The sequence below is a fragment of the Coffea arabica genome, chromosome 1e, assembly GCF_036785885.1.
Source record: "Coffea arabica cultivar ET-39 chromosome 1e, Coffea Arabica ET-39 HiFi, whole genome shotgun sequence".
Taxonomy (NCBI): domain Eukaryota; kingdom Viridiplantae; phylum Streptophyta; class Magnoliopsida; order Gentianales; family Rubiaceae; genus Coffea; species Coffea arabica.
This window is the reverse complement of record NC_092311.1, coordinates 9,074,733-9,079,686: the sequence shown is the minus strand read 5'-3', so window position 1 is coordinate 9,079,686 and position 4,954 is coordinate 9,074,733. Positions and strand designations below refer to the sequence as shown.

The window sequence follows — 4,954 nt, the reverse complement described above, 5'->3', positions numbered from 1 at the left end:
TATTTAGATATTAAAAAAGTGTACATTTTACAGTTGGACTCACCCCTTTTAAGCATATTCCTTTGCAGAATGTTAATACTCCATAAGATATACTCTGCCGATGCCACTAATTGGTTCTGTTTGTCATTTTAATGTTACAAAGTCAACGTACTAGTTTATTAACCATATAGACTAAGGGTGAACGCCCGGGATCCACGTTGGATGTGGTCGTCCTCCGCGTGGCAACATGGGATTGGTTTGATGGTGACGTGGCGCGAATTGATTGGTTTCCAACTGTTCTCATTGCACCTGATCCTTCCTCCCGCCGTGGTCCAGCTTCTGTCTCTTTCATTGGCAGTGTTTTCCTTTGCTCTGCAGGTGGTTGGTTGAGCTCGTCAGCAACCTTTCTGCCAGTTCGTCAGTCTCTGCTATACCGGCTCCACCCACTCGAAGTTTTTCCTCCTTCTGCACTCTTCTTTCCACTCCAAGTTTTAGCTCTTTCTGCACTCATTTTCCCTCTCCTCTCTGCTGCTGTGTTTCCTCCACATCCTGAGGCTGCTCCCACTCCGTACACGTCTTCCCACTTCGAAGCCCCGTCTTTCCTTAGTCCTGTTTGACTGCACTGTACTTTGCTTCTCCGAGATTATTCCTCGTTTTACAGTTCAATGTGATGGTATTGATGAAAATGGTTGCTTCTCCGACTTCCTTTGTACTTAATTTTTGGCAAGTTTAGTCGCCCTTATTTCACCTTCAATTCTTCTCTTCTATTTCTCTTTGTTGCTTCTTCCTATGTTGTCAGAGAGCAGGTGAGCAACTCTTGCAAACAGCGGCCCATGTCAAATCACACCAATCTCTCTTCGATTTTTTGTTACAAAATGTCTAGGGTTACAAAATTTTACTATCCTCTCTCGACTTCTGCCGTCCCTCTCTTTCTTCTCCTCCTCTCAGTAGCTTCTCTCTTCTCCAGCTCTAGCTCTCTTTTTTTGAAATTTTTTTTTTATTTATCTAATATGCATAAATTTCTGATCTTGCAGGTGAAATATTAGAAATTTCCTCCAGCACCTTAATTAGATTTTGTAAGTTTTCTTTGATTCCTCACTCTTTGTTCGTACAATTCTACCAAGGTCACTTGTTCTCCTGCTTTTCCTTCTGTGCAGCTGTGGCAATGCAGTTTAGTTGTCTAATTTTTTTGCCCTTTTGTGATGTTGTGATGCAGAAAGTACATAATTTGGAAATTTCCTCTGCCATCCCCATGTAATTTTGTAAATTTTGTTTTTCCCTTTTGAAGTTAGGTTCCATAAGGTTATTTTCTAAAAATGGGTATTCTCACCCCTTCCGCATTTCCAACCCTCTCCTTTTAAAATGAACAAAATGAAAGGAAGAAACTAGAAAGAGTATATCAATGTTCTTGAAATAAAGCACTTGCTCTTCATCTTTCTTTGCCTTTATGAATTTCTGTCTGAATGTTTATGTTTATTATGCGGGTAGTTTGGTTGACAACTTCTATATATTTCTTGTTCAGTTTCGGAGTATGTGGAAGGCAATGGCCCTTTAAACTTGCTGGCTCGCCTGATAGTCTTAGAGAAAGTACATTACGGAAGTATTTTCGAGATATATTTTATGGGTTGATGTATCTCATGAAAATGTAAGAGAATGACTTTTCATTTTTTTATTGATCTTATATGTTCACTTTCTTTACTCTAAACTAACTAACTGGTCCAACCCATTTCAATGTTATTCTTCCCTTGCATAGAAATAACTTTTCCATTTTTTTAAAAGTTTTGCTGTGATACTTGTAGTTGCACAAATTTCTTGATGAAAAACTAATCCTTGCTGCTTATCTGTGGCTTTTTATTTTTTCCAGCCCAAGGCTTCTTCACTAAAATCGAATCTTTTTTTCTGACATGCTTTGAAATACCTTTGACTACTAATCCATTGTGCATGAAGTAGATGTTAATCTTCTTTGTGGTAGTTTTGAGCTCAAAGTCATCCAAAATAGAGCTTCTTAGTGATAGTTGATGATCATATTTCATTTTTGTTCACTACCAAGCATTGTAAGGGATAGGATTTCCATTTTTGTCTTCTACTTGCCAATGCATATTGTTGCTTCCCGAATAAGGTCTGTTAGAGACGTAATCACAAAAATTTCTTATTATTCGGTTGTATCCTAGCTTGTGTTAAGACTACCCTTGCCAATTGTGGGTTTTACATGGTTTTACAGTCTGTATTCTCCTTAGTTATTGCATTGCCTATAAGGCAATATAAGCTCTTCCCCCTTGACGGACTGCTACTTAAGCTTATAGATTACCTAAAATAATTTTGCAAGTTGAATCATTTAGGAAATTTTTTTTCCATGATGTTGTTCTGTTGTAGATAGTTTATGGTATTCTTACCTTCATCTGAGACTCTGGTAAGATTGAAGTATCAAAACTTGAGTGCTCTTGTAAATTTTTTCACCTACTTATGTGCCTATAATTTGATGAAGAAAATGACCATTTGTTTTCTCCTATGCTGTCTTACGTATTCAACTTAACCTAAGCTTTTGTCTTTCTATATCGTTTACTTAACATTAAAATGTTCTAATGTTTTACACTAATTTCTTTCCAATTTCACAGAATGTAGTGCATGGTGATATTACAGCTGATAAACTCTTGGTAGCTGCTACTGGGATTGTGAAGATTGGTGATTTTAGTGTTGGTCAGGTTGTTAAGGTAATGCCCTGCAGTTTTCGCAATATTTTTACATTAAGGTGGATCCTTACTTGGTAGAAGAACTACTATTCCAGCACACTGACATCTGGATGTTGTTTTATATTCCTCTCTATAAGATCTCTGTCTCACTAAATTGACTGTAGCTTTTTCATCTTGTATATCATCCTGTTATCACCAGAGAGACAGAACTTGAAAAAGGTTATTTTTGTTGTGTGGTTGTTGAAGAATTTCCAAAATGTCTGATCATGGTCCACTGAGGTGGTTTTGTGCACACCTAGAAATGCCTTTCAGTAAGGCACATAAGAAAGATTAAATAAGACAATTTTTTTCTCTAGACCAAAAAAATGCCAAACAATAAAGTAAGGAGTAGTCTTTCTTTTTGTTATAGCACATGCTTGTTACCTTTTCTTTGTTAGAAATAACCCTCCAATTTTGTTGGATTGTGAGGATCTCCTATTGAGCAATATGGTACACACCTTCTAATGGGTTCGTTTTTGTTGCCGGTGATTGTTGTTTTATTTTATAGCTTTGCGTTCTAATTTTGGTCTGTCATGTTCTCTTAACCTGCTTTTACTTTTAGGATGATAACAATGAACTTCGCTGCTCTACTGGGATTCCTATTTTTACCACACCAGAGTGCTGTTTAGGTAGTTGTATGATTGATGCTGAAAGTATGCTAGACTTGAGGATTCACTTCTGCATACTTACAGAAGTACTTGGCCCTTTGTATTTACATCTTTTTTTCAGTATAATTAGGTTCAACCTATCATACCACAGTTGCTGACATGTCGGTAGTTGGGTTTACAAGTATGATAATGTATTCCCACTGCCTTCTCACGTACAAATGTCCTGTAAAGAACAGGAATGCTTGTTATTCTTTTTGTGTCTTGTTCATTTACTGGTTTCTATAGTCGTTTGTAGTTGGAGATTTGCACTTTTCACAGATTGTTAATAACCTCTTGTATATCCCTAATGGAATGAATCCCCCGCTAAAGGACTTGATTGAGGGGTTTTTCTACTAATCTCTAGACTATTAGTGCTCCGTGTCTTTGATTAGCTGATGATGCTTAGCAGTTGATTTCCACACACGTACTGCCATTCCATTCTTGTGTTCTCTTTTCCTTCTCACATGGTTTTGGTTCATGTGAACCATTGAGAAGGAGATTAGAAACTTCGAAAACAATCTCTTTCTACAAAACTTTTAAAAGTTGATAATTTTAATATTTGTCCCTGATCTTTTGGTGATGTATGGCAAGGTTTTGTACTTGATGGTTAGATGAAATTTGGCCAAGACCCTTGAGAAAGAAAAAAAAATGGCTAGAGAAGGAAAAAAATATGAAATTAAAAAAGAAGGGGAAAAAACACAAAAGGCTAGAGAAGCTTTGGAAAAAAGAAGGAAAAACAAATTTTGAACTGAAGCAAAAAATCCCAACCAATGGCTGCGTTTTTATTAATGTGAAAAAGATGATGAAAATTCAAGAGGAAGTAATGGTGATTTTAATGGAGGTTCTCACGTTTCCCTATGGTTCCAGATGTTTTACTAAAAACATTAACCTCAAAGGTTCATTTTACCCACCATGTGATTATTTTTTAGTCATTTTTTTCCACTTCTTTTTTTTTCCCCTTTTCTGGGTCTTCTAAAACCTGTTTATATCTTCTTTTAATGGCGACTATATGATAGAAGAATGAACAGCAACTGATGGCAGGTTTTTTCTTTTTAACCATTTCATGTGTTTTCTCCCAAAAATGTTTGTTGAATTCGTAGCTCACAAGGAGCATTCTTTTTATATGGTTTACCCTTGCACTTATGATTATTTCGTTAGGTGAAATAGTTTAACTTATTTTTTCATATTCTTGGAAAGTTTTATTTTCCTTTTGATATTGCCAGCAATTCTTCACAATCAAGAAATTCAGAGTAAAAGGGTGTGGGTTGGCTGTTTCTCTTAAATTGTTTTAGTTAGTTGGTAATGATTTTGACATTTTTTGACATTTTCCTTTTGGCTGTTTCATTTGAAAACTCCTGATACGGTTATTTCCAGATTCTTTCCCAATCAAAGCCTCCCATGATCACTCAATGTAGTCCACTAGAATTACATTTCTTAAATTATGTTTGAGGACAAGATTTAAAGCTGTAACTTGAACAATTTGCTACATGCTATTTCATATGTAGTATTTGTCGGTGCCGTTAAATCTTGGGCATGGTCAAACTTTAGTGTCAACTTGAATAATTTACGTAGATTACATGTATTCTTATGTTGTTCATC

General features: G+C 36.0%; 1 long non-coding RNA gene across 1 annotated transcript; it reads left to right on the top strand.

The window, feature by feature from the left end:
• Positions 1–445: 445 nt before the first annotated feature.
• Positions 446–3,712, top strand: LOC140021266 (uncharacterized). Its single transcript, XR_011825126.1, has 4 exons — positions 446–1,055; positions 1,502–1,624; positions 2,595–2,690; positions 3,271–3,712. It is a non-coding gene; the product is annotated as an uncharacterized lncRNA (long non-coding RNA).
• The last annotated feature ends 1,242 nt before the right edge of the window (positions 3,713–4,954 follow it).